Genomic DNA, 17,585 nt, shown 5'->3' with positions numbered 1-17,585 from the left:
TTCCCTCCCCTGCCCTCTTCAGCGTCCCACTTCCCTCCCCTGCCCTCTTCAGCGTCCCACTTCCCTCCCCTCCCCTGCCCTCTTCAGCGTCCCACTTCCCTCCCTTCTCTTGCCCTCTTCAGCGTCCCACTTCCCTCCCCTCCCCTGTCCTCTTCAGCGTCCCACTTCCCTCCCCTGCCTTGCCCTCTTCAGCGTCCCACTTCCCTCCCCTCCCTTGCCCTCTTCAGCGTCCCACTTCCCTCCCCTCTCTTGCCCTCTTCAGCGTCCCACTTCCCCCACCCCCACTACACCCCACTCCGTGGTTTTTTCCCTTCCACCCGTTCCACACATCTTCCTCACACACCCCTTCTCCTTTCTCTCTGACTCTGTTTATATATATATCTCTTTCTGTCTGTCTGTCTGTCTGTCTGTCTCTGTCTCTCTCTCTGTCTGTCTCTCGTGTCTCTCTCTGTGTCTGTCTCTCTCTCTGTCTCTCTGTCCTTGTCTCTCTCTCTGTCTGTCTTTGTGTGTGTGTGTGTGTGTGTGTGTGTTTCTCTCTCTGTCTCTGACTCTCTCTGTCTATGTCTCTCTGTGTGTGTCTCTCTCTCTGTTTCTGCCCCTCTCTCTGTCAATCTGTCTACTATGATCTCTGTCTCTCTCTGTCCCTGTCTCTCTCTGTGTCTCTGTCTGTCTGTCTTTCTCTCTCTGTGTCTCTCTCTCCGCCTGCAATGAAGGGGGGGAAACTACAGCGCCTGTCAGATCAAAGATGTGTGACCACCATCCCCTTTACCCCTCCACCCCCTCCACCTCTTCTTTTTCCTCAGAGCCTGCTGCGTTTCTGGAAAGAGGATACAGTCAGGAGGAACATACGTACCTTTTTGTTTTTGTTTTGTGTTTTGCACGGTTGGAGTAAACAAGGAAAATCAACAAATTTAGCAAACATACATGAACACGCGAACAAAATGGAAAAAGCATGTCACACGCATACATATTTATAAACACACAGTCACAGACACAGACACAGACACACACACACACACACACACACACACACACACATTCTACACTCGAAAGAATAAAAACAAGCGGACGAGAAAACGGAAGATGCGGGGGGTGGGGGAGAGAGAGAGAGAGAGAGAGAGAGGGGGGGAGAGAGAGAGTGAGTGAGGGGGAGAGAAAGGGGGAGAGAGAGTGGGGGAGAGAGAGAGAAAGAGAGAGAGAATATAGACTGACAGAAACCGTGAGAGAGAGAGAGAGAGAGAGAGAGAGAGAGAGAGAGAGAGAGAGGGTCAAGCAGACAGAGCCAGATATAGAGATACGGAGGCAGAGACAGACAGAGAGATACAAACAGACAGACAGAGAGGAAGAGAATAAATAGAGAGAGAGAGACAGACAGACAGATAGACAGAGGGAGAGAAGAAACCGAGAGAGAGAGAGAGAGAGAGAGAGAAGGAGAGATAGAGAGAGAGAGAGGGAGAGAGAGGGAGAAAGAGAGAGAGTCAATGAGACAGAGATAGAAATATACAGGACAGAAAGAGAAAGCAAGAACGGGAGATAGTTAGATAGACAGACAGACAGACAGAGACTCAGTGAGACAGAGAGACATACAGGACAGGAAAGAGGGAGCGAGAACGAGAGACAGACATTGAGACTGAGACTGAAATGCTTTATTCATGAAGGACACAGCCCCTTAGAATGGGGATATACAGTGAAATGCTCAAGTCGTACATTCAAAGTCTGAGAGAGAGAGAGAGAGAGAGAGAGGGGGTGCATGCATGCGTGCGTGCGTGTGTGTGTGTGTGTGTGTGTGTGTGCGTGTGTGTGTGTGTGTGTGTGTGTGTGAGAGAGAGAGAGAGAGAGACAGACAGAAACAGAGACAGAGACAAAGACAGAGAGAGGCAGAAGCCAATTTCCAGTGAAGCACATGATACGAATCATCTCTTGCTTTGATATCCTATGCATGAAATATGGCTACAAGCCGGCTTCCGCCCCGCTTGCTGGCGCCTGTTTCGCTCTGCGCATTTTTTTTTTTTTTTTTTTTTTGCGAGTGTCCACAAAGCCAGATGGAAAGAGATCCCTCCACTCACTTCTTCTTCTTCTTGCTGTTGTCGTTGTTGATGTTGTTGTTGTTGCTTTGCGTTTTTTGTGAGTGTCCACAAAGCCATTTTGGAAAGAGATCCCTGTACTCGCTTCTTTAACTTTTTCTTTCTTCTTCTTCTCACGGTTTCTTTTTCTTCTTCTCTCTACTGTTGTCGTCGTCGTCGTCGTCGTTGTTGATGTTGTTCTTTTCCCCCTTCTTCTTCTAGTTTCTTCTTCTTCTTCTTTTTCTTGCTTTTTTCTGCTGTTGTTGTCGTTGTTGTTGTCGTCGTCGTTGTTGTTGTTGCTGTAGTAGTAGTAGTAGTAGTAGTAGTAGTAGTAGTTGTTGTTGTTCTTCTTCTTCCGGCTTCATTTTCTGCTTGTCGTCGTCGTCGTTGTTGTTATCGTTGCTGTAGTAGTAGTAGTTGTTGTTGTACTTGTTGTTGTTCTTCTTCTTCCGGCTTCCTTTTCTGCTTTTTGACTCACTTGTGTAAACAAAGTGAGTCTATGTTTTAACCCGGTGTTCGGTTGTCTCTGTGTGTGTGTGTGTGTGTGTGTGTGTGTGTGTGTGTGTGTGTGTGTGTGTGTGTCTGTGTGTCCGTGGTAAACTTTAACATTGACATTTTCTCTGCAACTACTTTGTCAGTTGACACCAAATTTGGCATAAAAATAGGAAAAATTCAGTTCTTTCCAGTCATCTTGTTTAAAACAATATTGCGCTTCTGGGATGGGCACAAAAAAATAAAGAATGAAGCCTAATTATATGCAAACTGCATTTACTGTTATATTTATATTTTTTGTATTCTGTAAACTTGGCACTTTGATCTGATATTCTGACCCAACAGCTAGAGCAGTCATTATTATCATTTTTGGCTCAAACAGGAACTTCTTTTGCTAAGCATGGAAGCTTTATTTATTTTGCAAACGTTTTGGTTCAGATAGAAAAAAGGGAAATTACTATGTAATGCTAGTGGAGTTAATTTGCTTTAAACTGATCTTTCTCATCTTAAACATTACATTTTGAAACAAGAGAGGCAAGGCCTTCAAGACTCACTTGTGATGCACTTTTTTAAAAAAATGCAAGCTTTTTATGTATTGAGTATAATTTCAAAATGTAATGTTTAAGATGAGAAAGATCAGTTTAAAGCAAACTAAGTTCCCCAGCAGAGTAAGTTCCCTTGTTTTACTGCCGACACCAAAACGTTTGCAATAAATAAAACTTCCACGCTTAGCAAAAGAAGTTCCTGTTTGAACAAAAAATGACAATAATGACAGATCTTTTGTTGGGTCGAATATCAGATCAAAGTGCCAAGTTTAGAGAATACAAAAAATATAAATGCATTATACTCAATACATAAAAAGCTTGGATTTTTTTAAAAGTGTATCACAAGTGAGTCGTGAAGGCCTTGCCTTTCTTGTTTGCTGTTGCTGTCGTAGACGTCGTCTTCGTTGTTTTTGGGGTTTTTTCTTCTTCTTCTTCCTCCTCCTCCTCCTTCTTCTTCTTCCCCCCCCCTCGTTTTCTTTCTTCTCCTCCTCCTTGTCCTCGTCTTCCTTTTCCTCCTCCTCCTCCTTCTTTTGCTTCTTTGTTTTCATTGTCTTGTTTTCCTGTCCTTCCCCCATTTTTCTAAACGTCCACCTCCCTCCGACGGTCCGCCGACCAGTCCGAGGGCTCCCCGCCGACGTTCCTGGCCCATAGCATGTTCAATCCGGCTTCGCTTTTCAGTGTCTGGTAGAAAGACCGAGGTAGCCTTTGCTAAATGATACGATTTTCGCCACGAGGAACAAAAGTATCACGTTCTAATGAAAATACAGACTCGGGCCAGCGAGACTGGAAGAAAACAAGGGTAAACAAACTGAGAAGACGGAGATTCCGCATGGTTGACCTCCCCTGTTATTGTAATCGGCAGGGGCAGAAGGGAGGTAAGCGCCCCCTCCCCAAGTCCCGTGTTTTCCTTCGCCACAGGGGGGGCTGCGCTCGATTCATGCATGCGCGGGCTGTCCCGGACAGGGACGGAAAGGCCCGAGGGGGCCCCCGCTGCTACGTGAAGCGTGCGCGCGCATCAGAATGGAGGTTTTGCACGTGATCCCACAGCGAGGAGGGGGGGGGGGGGGGGGGGGGGAGCTGCAAGCGAAGAGAGACATGCCGAGTGCCACATTTATTTTATTTTGTATTTGTGTATTTTTTTGGTACTTTTTGGCAACATTTTGAAATGATGCGATGGCTATGGAATGAATTGTTTCACGAAGTTCCGAAGATTTTGTTAACTGCAGCTTGGCATTCGAAGAGGTGTAGTGTCATGGTAAAGATGATACTCCCCCCCCCCTCATCCCCCACCAGCCACCCCCCCCCCCCCCCCCCAGCCCTCCCTAGAGACTCGGGGTGGGAACAAAGACGGATGAAGTCTGTGACTGTAAAACCCGGCGTGCAGATGTTGCTGAATCTGAGAATGACACTGACTAAATCTTCTTTGAAAGAAAATAAACATAAACAAAAAACACTGAACACCATCAAAACAGTCTGAATGTCAGTCGAATACAGTACCTGAAAGAAAGCGTTACAAAATAATATTTTTTTTTATCCACTGTCCCTGACGCCGGTTCGTGACAGACGTGATTTTAACAGCAAATTCAAACTAACTATATTATATATATATATATAACTTAATTATTCTCTTCTTCTCTGCAACTCCCCACACCCTCGCGTAAACGTGTGTGTGTGTGTGTGTGTGTGTGTGTGTGCGCACGCGCGTGTGTGCGTGTGTGTGTGTGTGTGTGTGTGTCTATATATATATATATATATATCTGTGTGTGTGTGTGTGTGTTATTGTGTGTGTGTTATAGTGTGTGTGTGTGTCTGTGTGTCTGTGTGTGTGTGTCTGTTTCTCTCTCTCTCTCTCTCTATATATATATATATATATCTCCCTGTGTGTGTGTGTGTGTGTGTGTGTGTGTGTGTGTGTGTGTGTGTGTGTGTCTCTTTCTTTCTCTCTCTCTCTAGATATATACATATCTCCCTGTGTGTGTGTGTGTGTGTGTGTGTGTGTGTGTGTGTGTTTCTCTCTCTATACATATCTCCCTTCTGGCTCTGTGTGTGTGTGTGTGTGTGTGTGTGTGTGTGTGTGTGTATACATATGCATATATATATATATATATACACACACATACAGATCTCCCCCTCTCTCTCTCCCTGTGTGTGTGTGTGTGTGTGTGTGTGTGTGTGTGTGTGTGTGTGCGCGCGTGCGCGCGTGTGCCTGTGTCTGCGAATTATAATTTACGAATTTTATATTATGTTCTTGACGTTGCGAATCCAGTCAAACAATTCAGTGTAACCTTTTTTTATATTAAATTTTGTTTTTCATCAAACGGGAAACGCATTCAATTGATCACGAAACACCATAAAACTATGATCAAGCGCATAGGGTGAAGTTTGTTACGCTGGGTAGAATAAATCACGTTCTTTGGTTTTTTGTTTTGTTTTTGTTTTTTTTTGTTGTTTTTTTCCCCACAGAAATGATAACCCGTATGCTAATCGATCCTTGTTTGTCAGATTTCGGGATATTAAAATAACTGGTGGTGTTGAAAATCAAAATTATTGAACTATGAATTTTGATTTTTTTTTTTTTTTTTTATAAAAAGGAAACAATGGATTAATGGAGGATGTTAAAATATTGAATCTCGTTTTGATCAGTTGTACACTGATTCTGCAGTCTCATACCATAGACATCATGGAATGAATATTCTCCCAAACCATGATAATAGTATTTGAGATAATTGACATGTCAAATATCATCATCATTTTTGAGTCGGAAACTGTTAACTGAAACAGGTTAAAAAAAAAGGAAAGAAAGAAAACAAAAGAAAAAAAAAGGATATGATAAGAAAAGTTAAAAAAAAAAAAGGAAAAAAAGAAAGTGACATGAAAAGACGCAAAACTTTGTGTATGGAATATGCTGTGTGTATGCATGACTGATTAAATATTCAAAACTGACGCATTTAGACAAAAAGCAAAATATATGTCCATGTTATTGAAACAAAGTGTCCGACGGGCGCAATAGCCAAGTGGTTAAAGCGTTGGACTGTCAATCTGAGGGTCCCGGGTTCGAATCACGGTGATGGCGCCTGGTGGGTAAAGTGTGGAGATTTTTACGATCTCCCAGGTCAACATATGTGCAGACCTGCTAATGCCTGAACCCCCTTCGTGTGTAAACGCATGCAGAAGATCAAATACACACGTTAAAGCAGAAGAAAAAGAAGAAACAAAGTGTCCTCCGCTCTCCCGGTCTCATTCGCAATGCATCTTCTGCGTTCGTGGGCAGCAACTCCCACGTTCACTTGTATGCACACGAGTGGGCTTTTACGCGTATGCATCCATACTCCGTTTACGGGGGCGTGCATGCTTGGTATGTTCTTGTTTTTAAAACCCACCTGACGCTGACATGGATTACAGAATCTTTAACGTGCGTATTTGATCTTCTGCTTGCCGTGTACACACGAAAGTGGTTCAGGCCACTAGCAGGTCTGCGCATATGCTGACCTGGGAGATCGGAAAAAAAATCTTCACCCTTTGCCCAGCAGGCGCCGTCATCGAGATTCGAACCCGGGACCCTCAGATTGAAAGTCACGTTCAACGCTTTAACCACTCGGCTATTGCCCCCGTCGTGCTGAGCTGGCAGGCATGGGATGGTGTTGGAGAAGAGGGAAACTGAGAGTGCTTGCAACTAGGTTTTTTTTCTTTCAATCTTTTTTGACTCACTTGTGTAAACAAAGTGAGTCTATGTTTTAACCCGGTGTTCGGTTGTGTGTGTGTGTGTGTGTGTGTGTGTGTGTGTGTGTGTGTGTGTGTGTGTGTGTGTGTGTGTGTGTGTGTGTCCGTGTGTCTGTGTGTCCGTGGTAAACTTTAACATTGACATTTTCTCTGCAAATACTTTGTCAGTTGACACCAAATTTGGCATAAAAATAGGAAAAATTCGGTTCTTTCCAGTCATCTTGTTTAAAACAATATTGCACCACTGGGATGGGCACAAAAAAAAACGAAGAAAAAAAAGAAGCCTAATTATATGCAAACTGCATTTACTGTTATATTTATATTTTTTGTATTCTCTAAACTTGGCACTTTGACCTCTTATTCTGACACAACAACAAGAGGAGTCATTATTATCATTTTTTGTTCAAACAGGAACTTCTTTTGCTAAGCATGGAATTTTTATTTATTTTGCAAACGTTTTGGTGCAGGTGGTAAAAAAGGGAAATTACTCTGTAATTAATGCTAGGGGACTTAATTTATCACAAGTGAGACTTGAAGGCCTTGCCTCTCTTGTTTAAAGATGAGTTTTTAGTGAATCGCGAATTGCAGAGATAGAATCAGATGCACTGACGAATATGATGAGGAAAGTTGTTCCAGATATGAGGAGCAGAAAAGACGAAAGAACGTTCACCTCGAGGAGGTAACAGTCAGAGGGAGAGCTCTCTCAAGACACAATTTTCCGCAGGATTAAAAAAAAAAGTAAAGGAAAGAGAATGCCAGGTAGAAACACTTCTTCGAAAACGTGTGCGTTTGCCTAATTTTCACGGCGTCAACATTTTCCTTCAGTTCACACACAGCAGTTCCGTCAGCTCCAACACAAGACATCGGGAATCCCCGATCCCCCCCCCCCCTCTCTCTCTCTCTCCCTCTCTCTCTCACAGAGGGGCTATACGCACGGGAGCCATGCCCGAAGTGGCTGGCAGGGGTTGGCTCCAATTAGGCCAATTTGCACGACTTTTGGACGGCTAATTTGCGTGCGACCGCAGTGTACACACAGAACAACGGCAGACAAACAGCGAAGGAAGCGGCAGCACGTCGCCCGTTTGTTTGCCTTTGATTTGTTCGTACCACCCTCTGCCCCTGACGTGTGGTGCAACACAAGGTGTTCTCTTCCCCCCTCTACCATTCCCTGAAGAGACAGGCACAAGAGCCGTTACGTGGCTGAGGGGCGTGGGGGTGGGGGTGGGGGTTGGGTAGGAGGGGGAGGGGTGAGGGATAGTGTTGGTGGGTGGTGGTGGTGGTGTGGAGGCTGGGGAAGGGTGGTGGTTTGTAAGGAAGCTGGAAGGCGAAAATTCTGAACGGGAAGGAGTTTCTTAGTTTGGGAACTACCGCAGAGGGGAGTGGCTTTATTTTATTTTATTTTCATTTTTATTATTATTATTTTAAAAAAATCTTATTTTGTTGTTGTTCGGTGCATAGTTGTGCCTACTGAAAGACTGTTTTGTTTCAGGGGTGCTGTCCTCAACTTTGATAGTTTTCTTTCTTCTTGTTAGTGTGAATATTACCATTATGATCATATAAATATCTTTATCATTATCAATGTTATTATCATTATCATTACTATTATGAATGTTTCGATTATGATCATTATCATCTTCATCATCGTCATCATCGTCACCATCATCATCATCATTATGATGAACAGCATCTTAAACAATGTGTATTGAGCTGAATAATGAAGTGGATGATATTGAATGATTACTATCGTAGTTTTATTGAAGCTGTTGCTGCTAGTATTGATCAGTGTCCCACAAGCTCCGATGAATACCGCCAAACACCACCGCTATCTTCACCACCACCAGCCACCATCATTACAATCGTCATCGTCCCCACTCATCGGTACTACCACCACCATCATCATCGTCATCATCATCATCATCATCATCATCATCATCACCACCACCACCACCACCACCACCACCACCACCACCACCATCATCATCATCATCATCATCATCATCATCATCATCATCATCATCATCACCACCACCACCACCACCACACCACCACCACCACCATCATCATCATCATCATCATCACCATCATCACCACCACCACCACCACCACCACCACCGCCATCACCATCATCATCATCGTCATCATCACCATCATCATCATCGTCATCATCATCGTCATCGTCATCGTCAGTTACATCGTCAGTATCATCGTCATCGTCGTCGTCGTCATCGTCATCGTCGTCGTCATCATCGTCATCGTCATCGTCGTCATCGTCATCGTCGTCATCATCATCGTCATCATCATCATCGTCGTCGTCATCATCATCATCATCAGTATCGTCATCATCATCAATATCGCTGAAAATCTTGATCCAGTTTGAGTTATGCATGCGTGTGAATGACTGGTGCGAAAGCGCTTTGATTTGTCTCTGCACAAGACCCAGCGCTATATAAATACCATTATCATTGTCATTATTATGATGATGATTATGAAAGAGGTGACAACACATTCACCCCCCCCTGCCCCCACATCCCATCTCCCTGCCCACTGTCACCCTCCCCCCCTTCCACACACACCCATCCACCCTCACTCCCAACACACACACACACACACACACACACACACACACACACACACAGAGAACGGAACGGAATGGTTTATTCACATATAGGCCTCAGCCCCAAGTGAAGGGGTTAATATGAATATTATACAACTCAATAAGACAACATAAGCAAACAAGCACACACACACACACACACACACACACACACACACACACACACACACACACACACACACACACAGAGAGAACAAAAGCAAGAGCAAGAACAAGAACACATTTTATTCCTTAAGGCGGCCAGCAGCCCATAGGAAAGGGTCTCTTGCAAAAGGAGTGTACATCTTTGGTATGCGCTTCATGTCAATTGAGTAGTAACTTGAATAATTGGACCAGGCTATTCTTGATAAAGGTCAAATTACACATCTTCAAACCATTGTCTGTGACGAAGAGCATTGAAAAAGATACATACTCAACTTTCTTATTTTTTGAACCGATCCATGTTTCAATAGTTCAGTAAGTACTTGTTTCTGATACTGGTAAATGAGGGACACACATAAATAAAGTGGTGTTCGGATTCATCAACTTTACAGACTGTACATAAGTAACTGGAATTTAAGTTGCGGGACCTACGCCACCTGGATTAAAAATAAAAAAAAATATTGTTAACACACCAGTTCGTAGTTTCACAAGACAGTCACGGAAACATCTTACAGTCATGAATTCAAAATATTTTTCACATTCAGAATCACTTGTGTGAGAGAGAGAGAGAGAGAGAGAGAGAGAGAGAGAGAGAGAGAGAGGGGCACAGCTTCACCTGGGCATCGTCTCACAAATCAAAACCAGACGCACGAAAACAAACCAAGCCCAACCCGACACCTTACATTAACTAATATTCTCCACTGACTTCAAACCTTCAACCTACACTAATAAGAACAACTCTTCTTCCAACCAACCACCACCTTCCCCCGCCCCAACCCTCCCAGTACTCATCTTGCAACCCCCACCCTTGTGCCCCCCCCCCCTCCCCACCACCACCACTACCCCTGTAGCTCCAGTCAGGGATCTGAGCTAGGTGTCGGGAAGGAACAGAAGAGGCGGGGTGTGTTTGTTGACCCTTGTGGGAAGCAGTGGGGGCGTCATCCCTTGTTGTGGTCCTTGTCGGCGTGTTGACTTTCCATCGGCATTTGTTGTGTCACGCTTCGACAGGCGTCCGTGTAAGGAGCTGGTGGCTGTTAAGTGAACGGGTCTTCTTTAAAGACAGCCAGCTCCCCCCCCCCCCGCACGCCTCCCCCACGCCCCCACACACACCCCCCACACCCCCCTCCCACACACCCCCACACCCCGCCCCCTGCTGCCACTGCTAGCTACTTTAGTGTATCATGTTCCCGCGTACAGCTACCTTAGCTAGTAATACTGCACGGCAACGTTTTGCAACTTGACATTTCTGAGTTTTGAAATAAATAAAAAAAAAGAAGAAAGAATAAAAGTCACCGTATGTCAGCTGGTTTCTTTTTTTTGTTCCCCCCTCCCCTCCCCATCCCCCCAGCTGTGTATGTTCATTATAATGTGTTTTTTTTTATTTTGGTACCATGCATGATTATGCCATTCTTTTCGTTAAGAAAAAAAAAGAAGAAAAAGAAAAAAAAGAAGAAGAAAAAACGAAAAAGCCAAGACAAGCTGTGGCGAAATGCCTTACGCCAGCAGTGTATCATGAATGCTAAATTTATAATTGTATTGATTTGTCATTGTATTACACTGCATTGCGTTGCATTGTATTGTATTGTATTGTGTTACGTTGCGTTGCGTTGTATTGTATTGCACTGCATTGCTTTGCATTGCATGATAGTGTACTGTAGTGTAGTGTAATGTAGTGTAGTACTTTTTATTTTATCACAACATATTTTTTTCTGTATAAAATGCACGCTGCTGGCCCCAAAGAGAGTAGTGTAGTACTATTTATTTCATCACAACATATATAAGTTCAATTGTGGCGGGTCCACTTCCTTTGCATTAGCTGCGCTTGACTATGTATGTATACATATGCATGTGTACATAACTACATGCATGTATATGAATGTGTATTGTGTGTGCGTGTGTCTGTGTAAGATTGTGCCTGCCTGTGTATGCGTATGTGTTAGGGTAGCTGTTAGATGCACATGTATGTTAAAATGTATGTATGCATTGTGTGTGTGTGTGTGTGTGTGTGTGTGGCCACATTTTGGTGTGTGTATGTAACATTGATTTCACACAGAAAGAAATATAATAATAATAATAATAATAATAATAATAATAATAATGGATACATATATAGCACACTATCCAGAAATCTGCTCTAGGTGCTTTACAAAAACGCTTTTGTTAACATAAAACACGGCTGTTTACCATTCATTTACTGGCTGGGGATGGGGTGTGTGTGTGTGTGGGAGGGGGGGGGGTTGAAGGAGGGGGACGGGTACATGAAACAAGTGTCGAGAAAACACCCGTTTTTAGAAAGAAAAAAAAAGTGGTAGATAAGTATTGTAGCAGTGGGGGTAGGGGGGAGGGGCGGGCAGGCGCTGGGTGGGAAGGGAGAGTCCCCATAATAACTTTAATGATAAATAAGGATCGAAATTGCAAGGGGAACGCGAAGCGCACTCCAAACACAAAGTATGATATCAATGATGGCGATCATGATAACGATAACGATGTAATTGTTATGATGATAGTAGAAATAACAACAATATGATAACGGTGGTAGTAGTAGTAGTAGTAGTAGTAGTAGTAGTAGTAGTAGTAGTAGTAGTAGTACCAGCAGCAGTAGTGGTAGCAGCAGCAGCAGCAGCAGTAGAAATAATGATGATTACAATAATCACAGCTTCAACATCAACAACAACAACGGAAATAAGATTTTACTGAACTAATATCAATGGAGTCTCTTATGAAAATACAATCACAGCTTCAACAACAGCAACAACAACAGAAATATATTTTTTTTTTACTGAACTAATATCGATGGACATTCTTATGAAAATACAATCACAGCTTCAACAACAACAACATCAGAAATAAATTTTGACTGACCTAATATCAATGGACATTCTTATGAAAATACGCACACACACACACACACGCACATGCACACACACACACACACACACACACACACACACACACACACGCTAACACACACACACACACACACACACACACACACACACACACACACACACATATATATAAAACAAAACAAAAACAAAACAAACCAACCAAAAAAACACACAAAAAACACAAAAAACAAACAAACCCAGCAAAAAACACACATTATTTTGACACTGGACACCGTCTTTTTATTATTAGTCAGGTGATTTTATCATTAATTTTTATTTCTATCTCCCAGATTTCTTTACCCATTCTAGATTGTTTTACTCCTGACCCATTCTGAAATCAATTTATTACGTAGATTTTAATGACCAATCAACACACACACGAGCATACACACACACACACACACACACACACACACACACACACACACACACACACACACACACACACACACACACACACACACACATACCACACACACACACACACATACCGCACGCACGCACGTACGTACGTACATACACAAAGCTTAACAATCGAAGGAAGAAATATTTTCATAACTATATGAGGTAACACAACAATCTGAAACAATTTTTTTTTGATGTTTGAGTAAATATAATAACCAAATCATTCAGATGATGTTGATGGCAATTACAGTCCCGAACAAGATAGGCAGGAGAGGCTTGTTTGTGATACGTGATTGAACATTAACTGGACGTTTTTGTTAATCGTAAACTATCATATGGGCTAATTTGATTATTTAAATTGTATTAATGAAAAGCGCCATGTACATTTGACGCATGATATGAACAGTTAATTTATAATGCTGGTAACCCGTAAGCATCCGATGTAATCAGATAATCCAAAAATTAATATCCGTTTTCATCCATTGTACTGAGGAGGCTACCTTTGACAGTTCTTTCCGCTGGAATTTCTTTGATTCTATCGACAAATTTAGCCCTCCCCTACACACACACACACACACACACACACACACACACACACACACACGTGCACACATTCACACGTGCACACATTCACACACACACACGCGCGCACACACACACGCGCGCACACACACACACACACACACACACACACACGCACACGTGCATATTTTGACACTGGACATTGTTTCTTCTTCTTATTGGTCAGGTGATTTTATGGTTAGTTGATTCTATTTTATTACTTTATTTCCATTCTAGATATCTCTTTCCTGACCAATGTGTATATATATACTGTTCGAGCGTAATTCCATGCACATTCACACACGCAGAGCAGTATACACATACTTCTGAAATCAGTTTATAGAATAGACATTGATGACCAACACACACACACACACACACACACACACACACACACACACACACACACACACACACAGAGATCCAACGACGTGAGACAGTACATTTATTGCCTTATCACTGTGAGAGAAAAAAAAAAGAAAAGAAAATGAAATGGAATACAAATTGAAAATTGAAAAAAAAGAAAAGAAAAAAAAGAAACTGGTAAATACACTATAAACAGAAAAAAAGAGAGAATAAAGCAAAAGCAAAGTAAAGTTAAGATTTAACAACGGGGAATACAGAGGTGAGCCGCAAACGTGGCTGGCTAAATAATTGAATAAGCAAACAAACGAACAAACAAACAAACAAAATGGATAAATAAATAAATAGATAGATAGATAGATAGACAAACAAATAAACAAAAACAATCACGCCATGTGAAGGAGATGCAGGATTTCAGTGAACACACAAAAGAACAACCCAAAGAAAGATGGACGAGGGACAGACAGACAGACAGACAGACAGACAGTAGAGGGAGGGAGGGAGGGAGGGAGGGAGATGGAGAGAATAGAAGGGGAGGGAAGGACGGAAGGAGGGAGGGATTTTAGAGAGGCTACCACCACCAACCATACCAAGCCCACCAACTTGTGAAGAAAGCCAGCAAATTCGCCAGCTTCCTTCAAATCAACAACACAACGCCTTCTCTCCCCCCCCCCCCTGCCCCCCACCCCGCCCCCCTCACCTCAGACCTCCTCCGTCCCCGAGAAAGCTCAGCCAGTTCCGGGCCTTCAATCCTTGACATCAGTCTTCATCATTTGGCACGTCCTCATTCGGTATTGTTTTCACACTGCACGGGTTCACTCGAGAGGCGGCGGAAGTGAAGTCATTGTTTCCCTGCTGACAGACGCGCGTGCGCTGAGCACCAGCAAATGGCGGAGCGTTGACATCAGTGCGCGCGCGTACCATGATCTATGCACGTCAGGTTTTTTTTTGCGCAGTCGTAGAGGCTGGGATAAAAAAAAATAAAAAGGGTGGAGTGGTGTGTGTGTGGGTGTGGTGGTGGACTGATTTAGTTTTGTATCTTCTTGTTTCTACCTTCTTTGACTGCTATGACTGCTATATATTCCTTCTTTCTTTTGATTTGATCGAAGAAGAAGAAGGAGGAGGAGGAGGAAGAGGAGAATGAGAAGGAGAGAGAGAGAGAGAGAGAGAGAGAGAGAGAGAGAGAGAGAGAGAGAGAGAGAATATCACATCTCGGAAAAAATCAGTAGGAATGTATTTTCGATCCAGATCGAAGAAACGCTGTCTCTCGCTCTCTGTCTCTCTCTGGTTTAACTTTCTTCCCCTCCCCCCGGCCCCCCCCCCCTCTCTCTCTCTCTGTTTGTCTGTCTGTCTGTCCGTCTACCTGTATGTGTGTGTGTGTGTGTGTGTGTGTGTGTGTGTGCGTGTGTGTGTGTGTGTGTGTGTGTGTGTGTGTGTGTGTGTGTGTGTGTGTGTTTTTCTCTCTCTCTCTCTCTCTTTCTGTCTGTCTGTACCGGTGCGCGCGCGCGCGTGCGCACGTATGAGAACGAGAATGCGTGCGCTCGCGACGGCCGGCGCTCAGCGCATGTTCCCACGCAAACGGACGCACGCACGCACGCAACGCAATGCAACCCAAGGCAGCATATGTCTGCTTTGCGTTTCACATATTTTTTTTTAATTTTTGCTTCCCACTACCCGGAACCCTCTCATCCACCCAAAAGATGTGAACACTGCCACAGCTACAGTAGAGAGAGAGAGAGAGAGAGAGAGAGAGAGAGATGGAGGGTGGGTGAGGGGGGAGGGTGTGGGGGGGAGGGGCGACGCGGTGGCAATATCGCAAGGAACACTCATTCACAAACCTCGTAAAGCTGGCTGCCAAAGGGCCAACATCACAGGCCGCCACGACAAAATAATCTTCTTTCAAGTCCCCATCTCTCCCCCCCTCCCCCCATAGTAAACCTTTGGCTCTACCAGATCTACGACTGACGTTAACTCTGGAATAAATCCGCCCTGAAGATGACATGACTGTCCTGAGCACAGGAAGTACGCCTCAGTGAAGAAAATGGAATTTTTTGACTGATGGAGAAAAATTCGCCGTGGGGGGAAGAAGTCGGGTGGGGGTGAGCGTGGGGGCGAGGGAGTTTGGGTGGGGGGTGGGGGGGATTAATTTTGTTCAAAAGTCATATTTTGTCTCTCTATCTCGCCTCGCATCTGATTGAACTGCGCCTTCTGACAATGTTTCGAGGGGGGAGTGTTGGGGGCTGGGGGGGGGGGGGGGGGGTGAGGTTGGGAGTGGAGGGGGTGTAGGGGGGATTGAGGGGGGAGGAGTTTGGGGGTTCAGGTTGGGGCGGGGGAGAGTGGAGGGGGGCGGGAAGGGGGTTGTTTGTCATACGAAAATGGATCGAGTTTGAATGAATCTGTCGTGTGTATTTTTTGTGTGTGTGTGTTTTTTCTGTGGTGTTGTTTGTTTATTAATTTTTTGGTTGTTGTTGGAGGGGGGCGGGGAGGGGGGCGGGGGATGTGGGGGGTGTGGGGGAAGGGGTGGGGTGGGGTTAAGAGGAGGGGGAAGAGGCTTTTCTCGTTCGCACGCTTCTCATTCTGTCTGTCCTTTCTGTCTTTGTTTCTGTCTGTCTGTCTGTCTCTTACACACACACACACACACACACACACACACACACACACACACCCTAATATCACCTACAATGGAAAGATGTAAAATTGAAGACCACTATACACACACATTTATCTCTATCTATCTACCTATCTAAGTCCTGTAGTCTGTGTCTGAGCATCATTGACTGGCATTGTCTGCCCTTAGTTCATCAGAAGCATAATGGATACCAACCAGGCTGACTTGTAGAATTGAATTATTTTTTTTTAACATATGTGTTCACATTTATGAAGAATCCATCTTAGTTCTTCCTCTTCTAGAGTCATTGGGACGCTACAAAAAGACAAACAAACAAAAAACCCACAAAAAAGAAAGAAAAAAGAAGAAGAAAAAAACAAAAACAAAGGCAAAACAAACAAACGAATAAAAAAAAAAAAAATCTCAACCCACAACAACAAAACAACAGCAAACTGCTCGTGAAACAGATTCCTCATGTTAGGTATTTTCCTTGAGTCTAGAAAAAATGATAGAAATAAATTGCGAATTAAAAAAAAGAGATAAATTTGAATATGTAATTAATCAATATGTTGACAGTGTCAAGAAAGAAAGGGAACTTAAGGAAAAAAAACAAGGATGAGAAGGAGAAAAAAAAAGAGAAGGAAAAGTATGTAAAAAAAAAAGAAAAAAAAGAAGAAAAAAAAGAGTATAAAACACATATCGTCTGATTAAAAACATCTTTAACTTGGTAATCGTGAAAACAAAACAAAACAAAAACCTCAATGGCGTGTGATTCAGCATAAATATCGATTTAAAAAAAAAAAAACAAGAAAAAAAGACATTGTGACTTAGACTAAACAAATCAATGATAGAATAAAGTGATAACCGTTATTACACCGGTGTGAAAAATACCATGGCTTGCGCCGCATCTTCTTCATTTTACTATCCTTTCAAAGTGGTCAGTACAACACATGCATCCAAATGCTTTCATCTTTTCCTTCTTATCTGATCGTGGGCTGCGACTGTCCCACGTTCACTCGTACAGACAAGTGGGCTTTTAAGTGTATGACGGGTTTTGTCCCTGTCATGTTGACAGTCATATTCCGTTTTCGGGTGTGTGTGTGTGGGGGAGGGGTGGTGGGTGGTCCAAACGCATGACTGGTGGGTGGGGTGGGGTGGGGTGTGGGGGATAATTAAAACTAATCT

Source organism: Babylonia areolata, chromosome 29 (assembly GCF_041734735.1).
Source record: "Babylonia areolata isolate BAREFJ2019XMU chromosome 29, ASM4173473v1, whole genome shotgun sequence".
Lineage (NCBI taxonomy): Eukaryota > Metazoa > Mollusca > Gastropoda > Neogastropoda > Buccinidae > Babylonia > Babylonia areolata.
Note: the sequence above shows the minus strand (reverse complement) of the source record.